Source organism: Mustelus asterias, chromosome 15 (genome assembly GCF_964213995.1).
Source record: "Mustelus asterias chromosome 15, sMusAst1.hap1.1, whole genome shotgun sequence".
Lineage (NCBI taxonomy): Eukaryota > Metazoa > Chordata > Chondrichthyes > Carcharhiniformes > Triakidae > Mustelus > Mustelus asterias.
In genome coordinates, this window is record NC_135815.1 from 95,749,160 (window position 1) to 95,769,713 (window position 20,554).

The following is a 20,554-nucleotide window of genomic DNA, read 5'->3' on the forward strand; positions in this document are numbered from 1 at the left end:
GAAAACAAATTAGTGACCCCAATCATAGAATTATAGAATCCCTACGGTGCAGTAAGAGGCCATTCAGCTCATCAAGTCTGCACCGATAACAATCCCACCCAGGCCCTATCCCTGTAACTCCATGTATTTACGCTGCTCGTCTCCCTGACACCAAGGGGCAACCTATCATGGCCAATCCACCTAACCAGCACATCTTTCGACTGTGGGAGGAAACCGGAGCACCGGGAGAAAACCCTCGCAGACACAGGGAGAACACGCAAACTCCACACAGACAGTGACCCAATGTCAAAATTGAACCCAGCCGTGCTAACCACCGTGCCGCCACGACCTGTTTTACATCTCTCCAGATTTTTAATTTCATTAGCATCATTTTTATTCTCAGATGAAAACAATTTGGGGCATGATACCATAAATGTGCTAGAACGTTTTTTGGCTTTGCAAACAGTGGGGAGAACTACAAAAGGAGGATGTAGATGGATTAGCAGAATGGTCAAGCACCTGGCAAGATGCAGTTGTATGTAGAGAAAGTGTGGAGTAACGCATTCTTGGAGGAAATACAAGAAATGAAGGGTGATTCTCCCAAAAAAGTTCTAAGTGCTGAATTGGCAGGAAAACTGGTGTAAATCACGATTGTTTTTTCAGTGGGAGTTCAGACTCGAATCTCCCACTCTCTGTGCACTGCAGAGGTCACAATCGGGAATACTATTAAAAGCTCGAGGGGAGGGACCTATTCACGCAAAAGTCTTATCAGTTCTGGACCTCTGCGCATGCACATTGGCCCCGAACTGTCAGCCTCCCGTTTTCTGGCCAGCTCAATCACTGGCCAACCCGGGACCCCGCAGTGCTGCCCCCCTCCCCCTTCCCCCCCCCCACCCACCGACCCCATGGACCGATCGCAGCTCCCAGGAGCATTCCTGGACCAGGCCTGGCCCCCTCCCATCCCAGAGCTCCGCAATCTCCAGCCCCCCCTGCTCCCCAGGAGTGACAATCCCCCCCAACCCCGGCAGAACCCTCCCCCAAGCCTGCCCCAATCGCTGGCCTCCCTCCAGCCCTGACCGATCCCCATGCAGAGTGGCAGCGGGACCCCCCCCCTCCCCCATCGATCACCCCCCAAGTCCTGCCCACAATAGGCCCTGCTCCCTAGGCCCCACCCCCTTGGCATTGCCTGATGCCCGATGGTCAGTGCCAAGGTGCCACCTGCATGGGTACTTTGTCCCTTGGGCAGTATCAGGGGACACAGGCTGTCACTGCCAGGGTGCCAATGCCCAGGGGGCACCACCACCCCACCCCCTGGAAGGGCTCCGATTGCCCCCCCCTTCACTCCAGTGGGGTCTCCCGCTAGTTCCCTGAAAGCGGGGAGCTACTCTAAACCCCGCCGGAGTGAAATACTCCTGGTGAGTGGGAGATGCTATCGGGTCCGGATAATTCAGTCCCGGACCCAATAATGACATTTAAATTACGTTATAAATAGATTAAAATCACTTATCTGGTCTTCCTGTCGGTTTCCAGCGTGGTCTTGACCGCGCCTGCTATCCGCGGTTGGAGACGCACAAGTGTCGGGAACGCATGCGTGAATCCTGCGAAATGGCCGACTTGTGCATCTCCCAACTCGACATGCCAAAAAATTAACGCGTTGCGATGGGAGAATCGGGCCCACGGAATTCACAATAGGAAAAAAAAGGCTGCGCAGAGACCAAAGTCTTCAAATACATTCTTCCTTGGACGTCAGAGTACCATGAAAAGGGAAACAGCCTCCGAGTTTTAGAATTAAAATGAATTTGGATGAGAATTTCTGAAATTTGTACAAAGTCACATTTAGAGCATGGTGTGCAATTTTGGGCATTCCAAAAAGGGTCATAATGCCATAAAGAGTATTCAGAGTAGATTCATCTGATTGATACTGAGGATAGAGCTTTGTTAGAAAACATTGAAACTTTTCCCCAACAGAGAAAGCCGAAAGATTGAATTGATGAATTGAAAATTATGGAAGCTTGTGAATGTGCAGCTGGAAAGCCTATTGTCTGTGGTTGGCAGGTCAATGACAAGTGATTGGCAACTTAAAACAGCCACTACTACAGTGAAGAGAGTGGTTAGAGCATAGATTCCTTTTTCACAAGATGCAACTGAGACTGAAACCATTTTTCAAGGATTTGTGCAAAACAGACGAAGACCATAAGACATAGGAGCAGAATTAGGCCACTCGGCCCATCGCGTCTGCGCCGCCATTCAATCATGGCTGATATTTTTCTCATCCCCATTCTCCTGTAACCCCTGATCCCAGTGCCGGATTTAGGCATAAGCTAAACAAGCTACAGCTTAGGGCCTCACAATCCGCAGGGGCCTCACAAAATTTCAGAAGGTTTACAATGAAGAGAACATTTAAGAGCGGATACCAGAAAAGAAAAAGAAAGCACCAGCTTGAAGAGCAACTCAAAAAATTACCAAAGGTTGACAGTTACTTTACTCCAGAAACAGATAAGGATCCACAAACCCAAGGTGATCAGCAAAGTCCAAAGCAATCACAACATAGTGCCTCTGCTACTGAGACAACAGAGTCTGGAATCTCAGCTGAGGAAAACACTGGAAGTGATGCAAATGTGAGCATTGCAGAGCCGACATCCACAGTTGAAACAACAAAATTCACGAAATTCAATGATGTAGGTCAATGGGGTGTCTTAACCGAGGATGAACTCCTCGGTTATCAGTAAATAATCATTTGAAAATAATTTGTATTTTTCACTTTAAATACCTTGCTATTAAATAATTAAAAGGCATAATTATGTTTTCAATTTTTTTGTGGCGACCCAAGGTCCTGTTTTGGTACACAGCTTTGTGAGACCTTTTGGTGTAACTTTCTAACAAGGGGCCTCCAAGCTTTATATAGCTTCGGGCCTCACCAAGTCTAAATCCGGCACTGCCTGGTCCCCTTATTAATCAAGAACCTATCTATCTCTGTCTTAAAGACACTCGATGACCTGGCCTCCACATCTTCTGCGACAAAGAGCTCCACAGATTCGCCACTCTCTGGCTGAAGAAATTCCTCCTCATCGCTGTTCTAGTTTTTCCTACTAGTGGAAACATCCTCTCCACTTCCACCTAATCCTGTAAGTTTCAATAAGATCCCCCCCCATCCTTCTAAACTCCAATGAGTACAGACCCAGAGTCCTCAACTGTTCCTCACGCGACAAGCTCTTCATTCCAGGGATCATTCTTGTGAACTTCCTCTGGACCCTTTCCAAGGCCAAGATACAAGGACCGTGGAGAGAAGAGGGCTTAGGGATTATTTTTGCATTGTCTTAGCGGACAGCCGCATAAACATGATGTAAACTTATATGGTTGTAATTCAATTCCACCTGTGTATTAATCTCTGCTCCGCAAAGATAAGCAGCACCGTTCAGTCATAACCTCCAGCATTCAACTCTAGCCTGTTCGCAGAAACAGTTGCATAGCATTTGTTTACTTCAGTTCATACCCGTCACCATAGCCTTCAGTGTTAGTTCCAGATATGTATCCAGCTCACCCCTGAATCAATTTGTTCAGGATCAACTGCACTTGCATCTCCTGGTCAACACCTATTCCTCAACCAACGCCATCAAAACAAAATAACTGGTGACTTGCTCAAGGCTGTTTACCAGCTCTACTATGCAGAGTTTGGTGCCTGTCTTTGTCTACTCAGTAACCACACTTTAAAGTAGGTAATTGACCATGAAGCACTCTGGTAAGTCCTGACGACATGACAGGCATTGCATAAAAGAAAATTTATTTTTTCCCTAAATACTCCATTATTCCACAAGAGCACTCCAAATAGTTTCCTTGATATCTTGACGTAGCTTAATATGCACATTTCGGTTACATTTGATGGTCAAAATAATCTGATAATTAGACCTTTGGAGATTTTCCGGCTGTGCTTGCCCCGAAACCGGAAAATCCCACCCGAGGTCAATGGACATTTCCATGGTCCGCCCCTCGCCCGCTCCAATTCCTGTGGCAGGTGGGATGGTAAAATTCACTCCTTGGTCTCAACAAGGTGATGGTGTTATGTGCTTATTCCCCTTCTTTTTTTGTTCTGCACAATTTTTAGTTGTAAGCAGTGGGAATGTAGTGTGTGTGTTAATAACTAAACATGATGCAGTGTGATGCTACTGATTTCCAAAAGTGTATTCCTAATCTGCAAATATATCACTGCAAAGAGTTTTCCAAAAGTACAATGATATACCTTAAGATTAGGAATTCAAAGAGTTTTTGAGAAGTGACCAAAATTTTACATGGGAAAGGGTTACTGAGTCAGTTTGAATCACTTCTTAGTGAATGAATATTTATTGCCATTCACAGAGGCCTGATGTAGGTCCCCTGATTGTCCTCTCAACCGGAAATCAAAGTAAAAAAGTGCAAAGAGAAAAACAAGTACCTTAAAGTGAGTCCATATATTGCTGTACTTTGTGCAACTACATGGAATGAATAGAATGGAGAGCAATTTGGGAGCCTGCCCAGACTGAAATCCATCAATAAAATCTGGCAGGTTTGTTGGTGACAGAATCTCTGATGTTGTACAAAAGGGGCAAACAGCAAGGAGCAGAGAGTCATTGGACAGAATTTTCCCGTCCCGCCCGCCACGGGAATTGTAGCAGGTGGGGGTGGGCACACCATGCAAAGGTCTGTTGACCTCGGGCGGGATTTTCCGGTCTTGGGGTGCGCGCGGCCGGAAAATCCTGCCCATTATCTTTTCATGGTCCATTTACCAGGAGAATCTCCAGGAGTTAAAGTGGCTTAGGTCTCGTATTCAATTCCTTGTGGTTGGATTGCTGCCCTCAACTTTGCTAGAATTAAAATCAAAGCTTAAGCCAAGGGAGAAAATGACAAGACTGTGAACTGAGGAGACTACAGTTGTGTTTCAATCTTGGATCAGTTGGTAGTACGCTGCTGTTTGTGGGAATTTGCTGAGCATAACTTGGCTATGCCTCTCCTATATTACGACAGTAGCTACACTTCAAAAAGAACTTCAGTGGCTGCACAGCACTTTGAGACCACCAGTGGTCTTGAAAGACGCTATATAAATGCAGGTCTTTCTTTTTAACTTTTACCTGAAATTTACAGATTGAAGCAACATAGTTTAGAGTTATGTATACATTATCTCAAACAAAACCTGATATACTGTACATCCAAACAACCAGGTCGTGTGTACTATGCACTCTGAAATAAAAATAATTTTCTATTCTGGGATCTCTGTGGAAAAATAACAGACTTCTTCATTAAGGTTGGGATATGAGACATGATATCAAAAAAATGAGCATTTTGGACTTTTATATTAGTATCTCCGTATATATCTTATACATAAATGTTACTAAGATTATGCAGCAGGCTTTGAATATTTCCCTCCTGCACAGCATTATGGCAGGGAATAAATGTAGAGTATTTCGCCCTCAGACTCAATTTTAGATCTACTGGAATGATCTGCAGCTCAAGCATTCGAAACTTCCATGCCCTTCCCCCACCTAACATTCTCTGCCAGTAAAATAGTGCACAATTTCCCATATACCTTTCCCTTCCCCAAGTATAATTCTTTCTTCAGGCCATGCATCCTTTCCCAAGCTAACTCACAATCCAAAAAAGATTGCTTTCTTTCTCAATGCTGCGACCACTTAACTCACTCCCCAGTGACAATTTCCCTCCAACTGCCTTTCCCAGTTCACCACTAAATCCTAAGTGATCTTAAAAACAAAACTTATCAAAAATGATATACAGCTCTAATGGTGATAAAAGACATCCACACACTCAATTCAGGATCCCGTGTCTCTACGTGGAAAACATGTTGGACACAAATTCAGTTCGCTAAACCTTTCCATCCATTTACAGTTAAAAAGATCAATGCTGCTAATTAATATACGCCAAAATAATTAGACCAAAATATCAAACACAGGTTCGTTAAATTAATTCTGGGAAAAAACTAAATAATAGAACAGTATATTGAATCAGTTACATCTCAAAATGAATTGATTATTCCCTCTGAAGATGTCTTTGAAGCACACTGGGCCATGACCTTACAAGTTGTACCATATATGGGTTGAAGTACTGAGAAGATCAGCCTCCCATCTGATTGAGGCCATCTGTATGCTCATTTCACACAGCAGTTCAACACTTCCTTGTTAAATGAACTGAGAGTTTTTCCACATTCCTTTTAATTAGCGCACATCTTATTTTAATTAACATGACAATTCAAAATAGTTCATACATTACAAACAAAACATTTACTGGAATTAATTGGAAAAAGATAAAACCTTCATTTAATTGCTGGACAACACTATCCAGTCACTTTGCTCCTGACAGCGCTCCTGCAATGGTAACCTATTCAGTATCTTTAAAAAATATCCATAGGTAAGAATATAGGAAGAGGAATAGACCATTCAGCCCCTCAAGCCTGTTTCATAAGAACATAAGAAATAGGAGCAGGAGTAGGCCATCTAGCCCCTCGAGCCTGCCCCGCCATTCAATAAGATCATGGCTGATCTGAAGTGGATCAGTTCCACTTACCCGCCTGATCCCTATAACCCCTAATTCCCTTACCGATCAGGAATCCATCTATCCGTGATTTAAACATATTCAACGAGGTAGCCTCCACCACTTCAGTGGGCAGAGAATTCCAGAGATTCACCACCCTCTGAGAGAAGAAGTTCCTCCTCAACTCTGTCCTAAACTGACCCCCCTTTATTTTGAGGCTGTGCCTTCTAGTTCTAGCTTCCTTTCTAAGTGGAAAGAATCTCTCCACCTCTACCCTATCCAGCCCCTTCATTATCTTATAGGTCTCTATAAGATCCCCCCCTCCCCTCAGCCTTCTAAATTCCAACGCGTACAAACCCAATTTGCTCAGTCTCTCCTCATAATCAACACCCCTCATCTCTGGCATCAACCTGGTGAACCTTCTCTGCACTCCCTCCAAGGCCAATATATCCTTCCGCAAATAAGGGGACCAATACTGCACACAGTATTCCAGCTGCGGCCTCACCAATGCCCTGTACAGATGCAGCAAGACATCTCTGCTTTTATATTCTATCCCCCTTGCGATATAGGCCAACATCATTCAGTTAGATCGTGACTGATCTGTATCTCAACTTCACTGACGTACCTTTTGATTAGCGATTCTTGCTGCCCTGACCTAACAAACAAATCTAACTCAACTATGAAAATTTCAACTGAGCCAGCATCATCAGGCAAGAAGTTGCAGATTTCAATAATCAGCTTCTTCCCTGCTGCTGTCAGACTTTTGAATGGACCTACCTCGCACTAAGTTGATCTTTCTCTACACCCTAGCTGTGACTAACACTACATTTTGCACTCTCTCGTTTCCTTCTCTATGAACGGTATGCTTTGAGTGTATAGCATTCCAGAAACAATACTTTTCACTGTACACTAATACATGTGACAATAATAAAATAAAATCAAAATATGTCAGTTTTTAAAAAATGATTTTGTCCTTTGCAAGCAGTACCTCACTATTAGGAAGATATTATATACTGGTCCTTTTGAAGTCATTTGAAATTTAACAGATTATAAACACAAAAACAATTTTGCATTAATATAGTACCTTTATAGCAAGTGCTTCATAGAAATGCGAATAAAAAATTATACTGGGCACTGTCAGAGATTCATTCTGAAAATCATGCTAAAAATACCAATTATAACATCAGACATGGCTTAGCCATCATGCATTTTTGCCTGAGAAATAATAGTCCCTCTCCAAATTAGCAATAAGCATTGCGTCAATATGAAGTCATCAACACTTCAATGGTGAAGGTGTAAAATTCCAAAGTGAATACTGCTCCTGCAGCTGAAGTAATGGAAAAAGTGGCAGGCCATTTTTAATGTGACTTGTTAAATTTGCCACCAATGGAAGTGAAAGGGACTCCTGGGGTCTCCGCAGTCTTAATTATTCATATAACGAATCGTAAATGAAGATATAATTATTTCCGTCCACCAGGATCATAAAACATCAAAGGTGATTTGCAAAACAATAAGCTAAAAAAAAGCCCGCACAAATCTGCAAACCACCTGCATGTATAAATGAATCAACATGGACCAATAAGCCAATACCACAGGATTGTAAAATAAACACATGCTAAACACAATGGAAAACCAATGGGGATTATCACCAACACTGTGCCTATAATACAGATTGAGTGGGACGGAAAAGGTTTTATACTTGAAAGTTTGGAGTTGGCTGTGCATTTTAGTTCATTAGCATGAACGGCAGTTGTGTGCAATTTGCTTCTTTACTCTTATACTGTTACTGTTGTTAAGTAGTCTAACCAGTATGATAATCAAACCAGTTTCAAATCTACCTTCGCAGCCTGTGTTCAGAATAGGAATATACTGTCATTGTGAAAAACAAAAATGCAGATTTTACTGGAAAAATATTGGCGTATTAAACATGCAAGTTATTCTTAATATGCAACTCAGCCAGGAGATTCAATAGATATTTATTTAGTTACAAATCTTAAGAGCTTTTGGTCAATTTACAATGCTGTCTCACCCTTAGCTGCCCTGTTATTTTCAAGAACATTTTGGATATGCATGTCAATTGCTCATTAAAACCACCACGGAAAGTTAGGACTGGGACTTAACAAGGTAAGTACATTTTTTAAAACAATGTGTTCATTGTTAATACAATCTCTCTAATCGAGAAAGGGGAAAATATAAACTAATCAATCATAAACCCAGCATGTTGTCAGAGATTTTAAAAATATCAAGTTATAAATTTTAAGTTTTTAAAAAATTTATGGGTGGAATGGTGGCCCAGTGGTTAGCACTGCTGCCTCACAACTCTAGGGACTCGGGTTTAATTCCAGCCTTGGGTGACTGTGTGCAGTTTGCATGTCCTCCCGTGTCTGCATGGGTTTCTTCCGGGCACTCCAGTTTCCTCCTACAGTCCAATGATGTGTTGGTCAGATGGATTGGCCATGCTAAATTGCCCCTTAGTGTCCCAAGATGTCTGTCTAGGTTAGATGGTTCAGAAATGTGTGGGGTTATGGAGGTGCGGGAGGGAGGGCCTGGGTGAGTTGCTCTGTCAGCGAGTCAATGCAGACTCAATTGGCCTCTTTTACACTTTCAGACTCTGTTTCTCCCTCCCTCTCTCTTGATCGAATTCTTCCTTTCCTTTTTATTTCTCTTTCTCTACTTGATATGACTCTAATTAACAGACTCTCTTCTGCACTTTGTTTCTTTCTCAATCCTTAAGTCTAATTTGGTAAAAGTAATATATTGTCAGTCACACTGATCACAAAGGTCTCAGATATTCCATTGCCCTCAACACGCCATTGCCATCTTATATGGGTACCAGTTACATGGGTAAGATGGGTTATAGAGGGAAATGAGTCAAACGCGAGCAATTGGGACTAGTTTAATGGTTAAAAAAACGAGACCCGTTTCCATGCTGTAAACCTCTATGATTCTACAACCATCTCACGCTTCCAGCAAGGTCCAACACAAAATATTTCAAGCTGAAGAGTGCAGAAAAATGTGTAACTAATAGCACACATTGTGAGATGTTCCTCTCCTGCAGGATCTGGCTCATTTCTTGATACCATAAAATAATTAATTTGCATTTTTATTTACACAGCATTTTTTAAAAATTCAATATAGCTCATAACTGCACACAGCAGTAACCAAAGCAACTTCTAGCCTACCGTTCAAAAACATAGAAACTAGAAGCAGGAGTAGGCCATTCGGCCCTTCGAGCCTGCTCTGCCACTCATTTTAATCATGGCTGATCATCAAATTCAACATCCTGATCCCTCCTTTCCCCCCATATCCCTTGATCCTTTTAGCCCCAAGAGCTATATCTAATTTCTTCTTGAAATCACACAATGTTTTGGCCTCCACTACATTCTGTGGTAGTGAATTCCACAGATTCACCACCCTCTGGGTGAAGAAATTTCTCCTCACCTCAGTTCTAAAAGGTTTACCCCATATCCTTAAACTATGACCCCCCGAGTTCTGGATTCCTCCACCATCGGGAACGTTCTTTCTGAATCTACCCTGTCCAATCCAGTTAGAATTTTATAAGTTTCTTGGGTAGGTTGCTGAGAAAGGCAACATTTGACATAACAACTTTACTCAGATTCTAAATATGCAAGAAAGAGATTTTGATCAACCGTTTGAAGAGTGCCACATTTTCATTGAAAGACTGCAGTCCTCCAAAGTTCAACTGAAAGCACATCTCGCCCTCTGCATTAATGTGTGCACTGCAAAAGCAAAGTGCCTGTATAAAGGACAATTTATCATCGGTCAATCAACCTCACTGTTAAAACAAAAATAAATACATTATTGATCTCTGAAAAACTAATACCACAGCACACACAAATCACAACACAATTGCCTTTTAAACTACAGTACAACAAAGCAATTATATCAGAGTTCAAAATGGTTTACATAGGCCTCTGGGGAGAAGGTGGTTCAATATTCCAACTACAGAACTAGGCCTTCCACAGAGTTTCTCAGCACGCTGTACACCTTGAGTCACTCAATCAAGGTTCCCTCCTGCCTGGGCTGAAAAGTCCATCAAAGCCACAAACGACATCCTATCTGACTGTAATTGTGGTAAACTAACCTTCCTCAACCCATACGCACCCTTGAACAAGATTGACCAATCGCCCCCCCGCCCCGCCCCCACCCTCAGCCAGCTGGGTGGAACTATACAGGCTTGTTTCCATGCTTATCTACACAGTCATAGCCAGATAATCAACTATAATGGTTTCTCTTCCCACCACGTTACATCTGGAGTCTCCCAGGATGAATCCTGGTCGTTTCCTGTTTCTCATCCTAATGTTTTCCCTCGGCCACATCTTCTGAAAGGGCGTCAGGCTCCGCTTGTACATTGACAACACCCAGCTCTACCTTACCACCACCTCTCTCAATCCTACACTGCTTTTAAATTGTCAGACTGCTTACTGGCAAGCCAGTGCTGGAAGAGCAGAGATTTCCTCCAATTAAATACTGGGAAGTCTGAAGTCATCACCTTCCATCCCCAACACAATCTCCATTCCCCAGCCACAAACTCCGTCCTTCTCCATAGCAATTGTCGGAGGCTGAACCAGACTGTTTTCAACCTTGGTGTCACACTTGACTCAGTGAAGGAATTCCGTCCCCATATCTGTGCCGGGCTGACAAGTGGCAAGTAACATTCACGCCACACAAATGCCACGCAATGACCATCACCAATAAGAGACACTCTAACCACCGCCTCTGAACATTGAATCCCCCACTGTCAACATCCTTGGGGTTCCATTTACCTGAAACTCAACTGGACTCACCACATAACCACCAGTGGCTACAAGAGTAGGTCAGAGGTTAGGAATGCTGCGGCGAGTAACTCACCTCCTGACTCCCCAAAGCCTATCCACCATCTACAAGGCACAAGTCAGGAGTGTGGTGGAATACTCCCCACTTGCCTGGATGGCTACAGCTCCAACAACACTGAAGAAGCTTGACACCATCCAGGGCAAAGCAGCCCCGCTTGATTGGCACCACATCTACAAACTTACACTCCCTCCACCAGCATCGCTCAGTAGCAGCAGTGTGTACTATCTACAAGATGCACTGCAGCAATTCACCAAAGATCCTTAGACAGCACCTTCCAAACCCACAACCATTTCCATCTAGAAGGACAAGAGCAGCAAGTTCCCATCCAAGCCACTAATGTTCCTGATTTGGAAATATATCGTCATTCCTTCACAGTTGCTGGGTCAATTCCTCCCTAACGACATTGTGGGGGTCAACCTACAGCATGTTGACTGCAGCGATTCAAGAAGGCAGCTCACCACCATCTTCTCAAGGGCAACTAGGGCTTGTCAATAAATGCTGGCCCAGCCAGCAATGCCTATGTCCCACGAATGAATAAAACAGCATCACCAAAACTGCCTATTTTCACATCCGTTGCATTACCAAATTCCACCCCAGCTCACCTGTTGTTGAAATACTCATTCCAAGCAGTCATTACTCCTAGACTTGACTACTCCAGCATTCTTCTGGCCAGCTTCCCATCTTCCACCCTACATCAACCAAGATCATCCAACCACATCCTAACCTGCATCAAGTCCAAAGATCAAGTCCAGATCCAAAGATGTGCGGGTTAGGTTGATTGGCCATGCTAAAATTGCCCCTGAGTGTCCTGAGATGCGTAGGTTAGAGGGGTTAGTGGGTAAAATATGTAGGGATATGGGGGTAGGGCCTGGGTGGGATTGTGGTTGGTGCAGACTCGATGGGCCGAATGGCCTCTTTCTGTACTGTAGGGTTTCTATGATTTCTATGAAGTCCTGTTCACCCAGCACCCCTGTGCTCGCTGACTACACTGGTTGCCAGTCCAGCAACACTTGAATATTAAAATTCTCATCCTTGTTTTCAATCCTTCCTTGGCCTTACCCATCCATATATTACTTGCTCCCCCAGCTCTACAACCCTCTGAGATCTGTGCACTGCTCCACATTTGATTTCTTGCCCATTTTATTCCAATGGCTTCACCATTGCTGGCCACACCTTCAGCTGCTTGACCCCCAAGCTCTGGAATTTTCTTCCTAAACCTCTTCACCTTTCTACATTTCTTCAGACGCTCCTTAAAACCTGCCTCTTAGACCAAGCTTTTGGGCATCAGTCCAAATGCTTACGAAGTGACCTGGTGTCAAATTTTGTTTGATGCCACTCCTGTGAAGTATGTTGGGATGTTTGACTATGTTAAAGGTGTGCGAGTTGTTGTTACAGTGCATTTTTACGAACACTTTCTCTTCCCCTCTCAGTCAGGTTTGGGAATGAGCTACATATGTTAAAGCAGCCCATTTATTCAGCCATACATATCGCACTTTTGGGCATTCACTACATGGGTGGCACGATGGCACAGTGGTTAGCAATGCTTCCTCACAGCGTCAGGGACCCAGGTTCAATTCCAGTCTCGGGTCACTGTCTGTGTGGAGTTTGCACTTTCTCCCCATGTCTGTGTGGGTTTCCTCTGGGTGCTCCGGTTTTCTCCCACAGTCCAAAGATGTGCGGGTTAGGTTGATTGATCATGCTAAATTGATCCTAGTGTCAGGGGGATTAACAGGGTAAATGAGGATTACGGAAATACGACCCGGGCGGGACTGTTCAGACTCGATGGGCTGAATGGCCTCATTCTGTACTGCAGGGATTCTATGGTTCTATGAAAGACATCAGATAAGTGCAAGTTGTTCCTGTAGGTTCAACGAGACCAGGCCAACACAACTAGCTAAAACATCAGATGGGCTAACATGCAGAAAACAAGACCTTTCTTCAGGAAATAAATGTCAGAGATACACAACATAGAAATGCACAGCTAGCTGTCACCATTATACAAAGTCTTTTAGAAAATAGAGCTTGGTGCAGGCAGCTGATTTGATCTTGTCGGTATCATCCCACAGCTGGAGTTGAAAGAGAAGCAATTATTATCAATGGAACAGTATAAATTGTATTTCTATTCAAAACTGGCTATAACAATTCCTAACATATAGTCAGGCTGCCTCCATCCCAATTTGTAGACTAAGGTTTAAAATTTCTACAGAGGTTCTTTGGGCATCCATATTTTACAGATCAAAATAATGTAGATTTTCTTAAAAACTGTGCCTTTTTGTTCGTAAGCATTTTATGGTGTCAGCAGGTCCTGCAAGAGAGGGACATTTCACAGCATGGACCCACCATCAGTTCCACTTTTTCTTACACCCTCTAGCTTGAAATTTATTGGGTTATATATTACTGGAAATGGTGGTAGCAACAGTGCTGTGAGTGAAATGAGACATCTAGGAGCTTGGGTTATTGATCCTGCTGATACAAAGGGTCGTGAATGAAGCCCAGTCCATCACACAAACCAACCTCCCATCCACTGATTCTGTCCACAGGCTGCCTCGGAAAAGCAGCCAACATAATCAATGACCCCATGCACCCCGGACATTCTCTCTTCCACCTTCTTCCGTCAGGAAAAAGATACAAAGTCTGAGGTCACGTACCAACTGACTCAAGAACAGCTTCTTCCCTGCTGCCATCAGACTTTTGAATAGACCTACCTTGTACTAAGTTAATCTTTCTCTACACCCTAGCTCTGACTGTGACACTACATTCTGCACTCTCCCCTTTTCTTCTCTATGAAAGGTGTGCTTTGTCTGCATAGTGCGCAAGAAACAATACTTTTCACTGTATCCCAATACATGTGACAATAATAAATCAAATTAAGTCAAAGAAAAGGAGGAATAAGAGAGAAGGAGAACTGAAATATTGTTACAACGGATACAGAAAGAGAAATAGAGTGGGAATGAAAGATGAATTAAGAGAGGGAGAAAAGATACAGAAAAGAAAAGTCGGAAAAAAGTTCCATTTTAGAAATCTTAAAAATATCAAATTTAAACGTGCTGGAAAGAGATTGAACAGCATCAAGTTTCCCTATTCCTAGTTAGAGATGATGCTTGACATTGCTTTGAAATGATTTCATTGTTAAAAAGGTTAAACTTCAGTCCTAACTTTGTGCAGCGAGTTTAGTAGGCAATAGATGTGCATATCCAGGGCCAAGGGCAAAACGCAAGAGAAACGGCTCTTCCAGCAGGGGACAGATAACCCCATGTAATTTCTGCCCCATGTTTCCATAAAAGAATACCAAGAAATACAAAACTTGGAAAAAAAATCAAAGTAATTTGCATTTTTAACAAGTATTTTTGTAAATACATTTGGTTGGTATTACATGATTTTAGTTAAGCCCATTAATGCTCAGAACCTTTATCGAGAACCTCCCTATAAACTTAAATGGAAATCATTTCAGAAACAGCTAAAATCATATAATCCCTATAGTGCAGAAGGAGGCCATTCAGCCCAGCGACCCTGCACCGACAACAATCCCACCCAAGCCTTATCCCCGTAACCCCACATATTTACCCTGCTCGTCCCCTTGACAATTTATTATGGCCAATCAACCTAACCCACACATCATTGAACTGGGGAAGGAAACCAGAGCACCCACAGGAAACCCACATAGGCACGGGGAGAATGTGTAAACTCCACACAGACAGTCACCTGAGACTGGAATCGAACCCGGGACCGTGCCAACCACTGTGCCACCATGCCACTAATCTTGTCTATAACGTTTTTTTGCTAGTTGCTTTAAGAGTTCTCTTTCCAGTGCACATATAAAATACTTCCCAAATAATTTAAGATATAATACAGAAATACAACAGGACACGTGAAATAATTATGTACCCTCAGACAGGTACAAAACATATTCAACAAATATATCCATACACATTCAATATAGTGTTATCGAAACAAACAGCTTGTGTGTGCGAATTGCTTCTCGGCCTTTTGGCTAAGATCAAGTGTAGTATCTGTTCTTATCAGTTTAAGGCCTTTTGGCTAAGATCAAGTGTAGTATGGAGAGGATGCTGCACTTGGTTGAGGTCATTAGGTTACATTGAAGCTTCATATGTTTCATATGAAGCAATTTTTAAAAGCGGCATCTTTTGGCTAAGATGCAGATGAGCCCAAGTCTTGGAGGAGGAACCTCCCCCTTCTCCAATCAGCTTGGCTCATGTAGATCGGGCCCAGGACAGGGTGATTTGGCCGCTTGCCCTGTCTTGTCAGCCTGGATCTGAAATGTCTCAACTTGTTGAGACTCTGAATTGGATTTGATTTGATTGAATTGGAAAAGTATTAAAAAAAAAGAGAGCACTGTATGAATATGTGATTAAAGATATAAAATTCATTTTATTCTAAGTGGTGTCCATTCTTTTACTCCACCAATGTACTGTTCATGATTCCTTTTGGAAAGTGCTCAGGTATTAGCACCATTGTAGTCTGGTGTGCTCAAACATGCAATCTGACACTCATTATTTCTTGGAAAGGGCCAAAGAGTTAGAATAGAGTTTTAAAAGCACGAGAGTAAAAGATAGAATTAGAGGGTATGCTGGGCACAGCTTGCAAGAAGTCGCCATGCTCCGGTGCCATCTTGAAGTCAGGAAACGTTCTATTGTCCTGTACCTATCATCAGCAACGCACACTCCGGTTTTCAAGCTTATCTTATTCTCTCCCAATCCTTTCAGTCTTGTCTTCTTCAAATACAGTTTCTCATGTTAAATCAGCCACTCCCAATTTCATGAGACCCATCTCCGATACGTTCTCATTCAAGCTAAATTCTTGGGTCTCATTTTCTCCTCTGTCCTCGTTTGATCTTATGAGACTTTTCTATTCAATATTAGAAAATATTGCATGTAATTTTGTATTTGTTGAACTGAAAGGTCTTCATTTTTCTCGCTTGTGTTTCCAGTAGTGGAACCTCTAATTATAGCTAACAGCATCTAATTTCAAATTACCGACTGAAATCCGGCACGTTTCAAAATCAATTAAAAATAGACAGCATGGCAGTACAGTTCTGCAATAGTTTTTTTTGTGCAATCAGTTTGAGAAATCCAACATACACCACATTTTTTTCCACATAAGTCTCTAACACAACCCTTAATAAAAATGTGCAATTAACACTTGACCTGTTAATCAGCAAGATAATCACAAAAGAGATGTTAGCCAATGGATATTGAAATACGTTTTATTGTAGCATCATATTAAAGTTTGTTTTATGGAGTACAAATGCAGTAAAAATGTTCCAATTTACCTTGACTGCATGTAAATTTTCAAAGAACCCGACAGTGCAGAAGGCGGCCATTCGGCCCATCGAGTCTGCACCGACAGTTTAGCATGGCCAATGCACCTAATCCACACATCTTTGGACTGTGGGAGGAAACTGGAGCACCTGGGGGAAACCCACGCAGGCACGGGGAGAATGTGCAGACTTCACACAAACAGTGACCCAAGCCGGGAATCGAACCCAGGTACCTGGAGCTAACCACTGTGCCACCATGCCACCCCTGTGGATAATGTGGACTATAATTAAGTGAAATTCCACTGGACAGCAAACTTTGCATTGCATCATCTAAGTATATGACTGCTTAATGCATTCTCCATTATGCCAAGCAATAAGACTGTTATCTTCACCACCACTGAACAGGAACAAGATTGGAACAATTCTCCAGAATGAACTTTCTCCATTTTTTATTGAATTCACATCATGCCTCATGGTACATTTTATGTCATATGGTATTGAGAGATACAGCAACATATTCGCTTAGTGCTTTTAGTGTAATATGAAAGGTTCAAGGGCATTTTGTAGGCATGTTAGAAAACTAAATTTTGATACCAAGTTGCATAAGGAGATACTAGGCCAGATGGCCAAAAGCTTGGTCAAAGAGGTAGATTTTAAGGAGTACCTCAAAGGAGAAAAGGAAGGTAGAGAGGTTGAGAGGTGTAAGGAGGGAATTCCAGAGCTTAGGGCCTATTAAGTTGAAGCATGGTTGGATAAGTGTAGATACCTTGGCTGGATGATCTATCATCATTCCATAAGTTTTATTATGTTTTGCTTTTGAAGTCTTACTAATCGTGAAGGAAAAACGTCATTGAGTAATTAGCAGCAATTATTATTCAAAACTGTTACTAACTGAAGCTCACCATAAAGATGCTGCCAAAACCACAGTAAAATATGAGAGGAGGTCACAAAGCAATAGCACAAAGCGTCACCCTTGGCTCAGTTGGCAACACTCATGCCTTAGTCCAGAGCTTTGAGCACATAATCTAGGCTGACACGTCTGTGCAGTATTGAGTGAGTGCTGCATTGCCAAAAGATGCCACCTTTCCAAACAGACATTAAACAAAGGATCGTCTGCACTCGAGTGTGAAAGATTCCACTGCATTGATTGAAGAACAGTTTTATTCTCCCCCAATACTGACCTCGGCTGGAATATATCAATTCTGGGCATCACATTTCAGGGAGTTTGTCAAAGCCTTTGAGAGATTGCAGGAGGAGATTTAGGAGAATTCAATTCAAGTTGTGGAGTTCAATTATGTGGAGAAACTTGAGAAACTGGTGTTGTTCTCATTAGACTAGAAAAATTAAGGGGAAATTTAACAGAAGAGTTCAAGATTATGTAATGTTTTGAGAGAGTAAATAGGGAATACTGTTCCCACTAGCTGATGTTCAGTAACCACAGGCAACAAGGGGAGATTTTTGTTTTCTAAAATGCATTGCTTGACAGGCAATAAGTAACTTTCTATTGTGAATTGGATTAATATTTGAAAGACACTGAGGAGAAAGCAAGTAGGGCTAGTTTAATTGGTCTTTCAAAGACCCAGCACAGGTATGAAGGGCCTAATAACCTCCTTCTCTGCGTAATTAGCCTATTGTTGGTACCAAACACTTCAAATCATAAGGTACAGAAAATTATTTGTTAGTAATATTGCAAAAATACCATTAGTTCCACCTTCTGGACATTAGAGCACTGCCGACACATGGATTAAATGACCTCCTTTTGTGCTGTATGATTTGATAACTCATTGGCATTTTGGGAATAACTGCAATGAGCAAGTCATCTAACTTTCAGACTCATCCACACAGTATAATTCACAGTTCTACAGTGAGAACCTAAGGCTGCAATTTATTGCATTCAGATGACAATGTTGATCATTGGCTTAAGCTTCACTCCAATATGGCCACTGAACCATTTGATTAGGTTACTGTACAATCTTGTATCTTGCTTCCAGCGAGCTGTTATTTTACCCGATTCCAGTCGCAATTATCAGATTGCACTGTTAGGTCGTGCACTGATGCACAATGCTATAGGATTCGTACATTAAACTAGTCACCATTGCAGGCCTAAAGCAAGCCCAACAGTCGTGCTCACGACTCGTTATGCTATTACAAAGATGATTCGTCATCTCCATGCAATTGCCGACTATTACTGAGCATAACCAATCAAGTAAAATGAAATTTGTAGGATATGGACATCTTCAGGGCTGACATAAGCTATCCCTTTTTTTAAGAAACAGTTGTTCTCATTTTCAAATGGCCATTGGATGTAATGTAAAAAGTTGCCAAGAATCTTGAAGAGCCAGCTGAGATGACGGTGATCAGCAACACTAAACAGCTACAACGATGCTACCAATCTCTTCCAAACACACCAGTATTCAGCTCCACTCACTTGACAGTTTTATAGCCCAAGTTCCTGCCTTATTTGCTCTCACTTGCAACAGAGTGCAACTTCAGTAATGAACTGCACTTCTCAGTTCCACTTACCAGCGTTAGATAGGTCACAGGATCAAACAAAAGGGGGAAATGTGATGACAGCTTGTGCCAGTATATTGAAGCTTCTTAAAGCATACCTTAGAATGTATTAAGAGCATTTAAGAAGGAAAACACAACAGTTACACTACGCATAGGGGTGAAACTGAGCAGCCAGTGTGCAGGAAGGCTGATTAATAACTAGGACTTTCAGGCCTGTCCATCACTTTGCGGTAACAATGAGGCCTGGAACAGCCTTTCACCTTCACTCAGCAAAGTCAAAGCTCCTCAAGGAAGCAGTCCCACCATCAGGAATTGGGGGAAAGAATGTAGGATCAGGGGAGAAGAGCTGCCAGCAAAGGAATGTATAGATAAAATGCTATGGCAGGAAAGATGGTTCTTCCTTCATTGTTCGCATATGCTTTCCCTGATTAGAGAGGTGTAAGGGGGAATCCTGATGGTTTAAAAAAATCTTACTAACCTATTAGACATTAAGGTACTGATAGAACTACCAGCATTAAGTTAAATGACTTTTAAAACAAGCTTATTAGCTAACAAGAAAGCAGTTTACACATGAGATGCAGTAAGAGATTTAAACAAGTGATTCTGATTTTAAAACATATATGCTGATATTTTGAATGTATTTTTAAGGTATATTGTTCACTTTCATTAAAGGCAATTTGCTGCAAAGCATCATGGTAAAAGGCATCAGTGTGAAGCCATATTCCAAGAGCATGTTTAAACCTTGAGAATATGCAAGATTTATCAGTAAAGTTTCAGACAGAGAGAACATTTCGGACACTTAATCATATTTCATGAATAGGGTTTATTCACTGTCCAGACAAGATGGATGCATGCCCAGTGGAGTCATGTACTAATCTGGTTTGGCAGTGACCTTTAAGGGAATCCATGAGAACGTTCATTTGAACTTTGGACTAGCATCTGATGTTACTAGGCAACACAGGATTTGGGGTTAACCAAGACAGGAGTTAGCTTCCGGGTTTTACAGACTAATAAAATGCCATTATACCAGAGGGTAAGATGCAGTTAGCCAAGATATATGACAGGTATTATTGTTCATTTGTGTATATTGAAGATGACTGATTTTAAGCTAATGACAGGTGAGAGTAATTGATAAGAAAACCTATAATTGATCTGTTTTGAATTGTATATGTCAGATTTCATTGGAGAGGTCTAGCTGCTCTATCTCAGATCCTTTCGATGGTCTCCAAGCGGCCGCTGGTCTAAATAAAGTTACATCTTTAAACTGAGACACTGGCTTTATGAGTCTTGTATTGTCTAAAGTTAAGGCAATACCGGCCACCTCAAGTATCCCACCAACCAGAGGTTGGCAAGATCACTGTATGCCAGTCAGTTTGAGGCAGCAGTGGGTTTTCTTATGTAAACATTTTTTTT

The 20,554-nt window shown here is 42.2% G+C and overlaps 1 protein-coding gene and 1 pseudogene across 1 annotated transcript in view; one reads left to right on the forward strand and one right to left on the reverse strand.

Annotated features, from left to right (window-relative positions):
- Positions 1–20,554, reverse strand: part of pak5 (p21 protein (Cdc42/Rac)-activated kinase 5) — a 204,651-nt gene that overhangs the window by 165,485 nt on the left and 18,612 nt on the right. The window lies entirely within an intron of this gene.
- LOC144504950 (U2 spliceosomal RNA) lies at positions 15,324–15,499 on the forward strand (annotated as a pseudogene).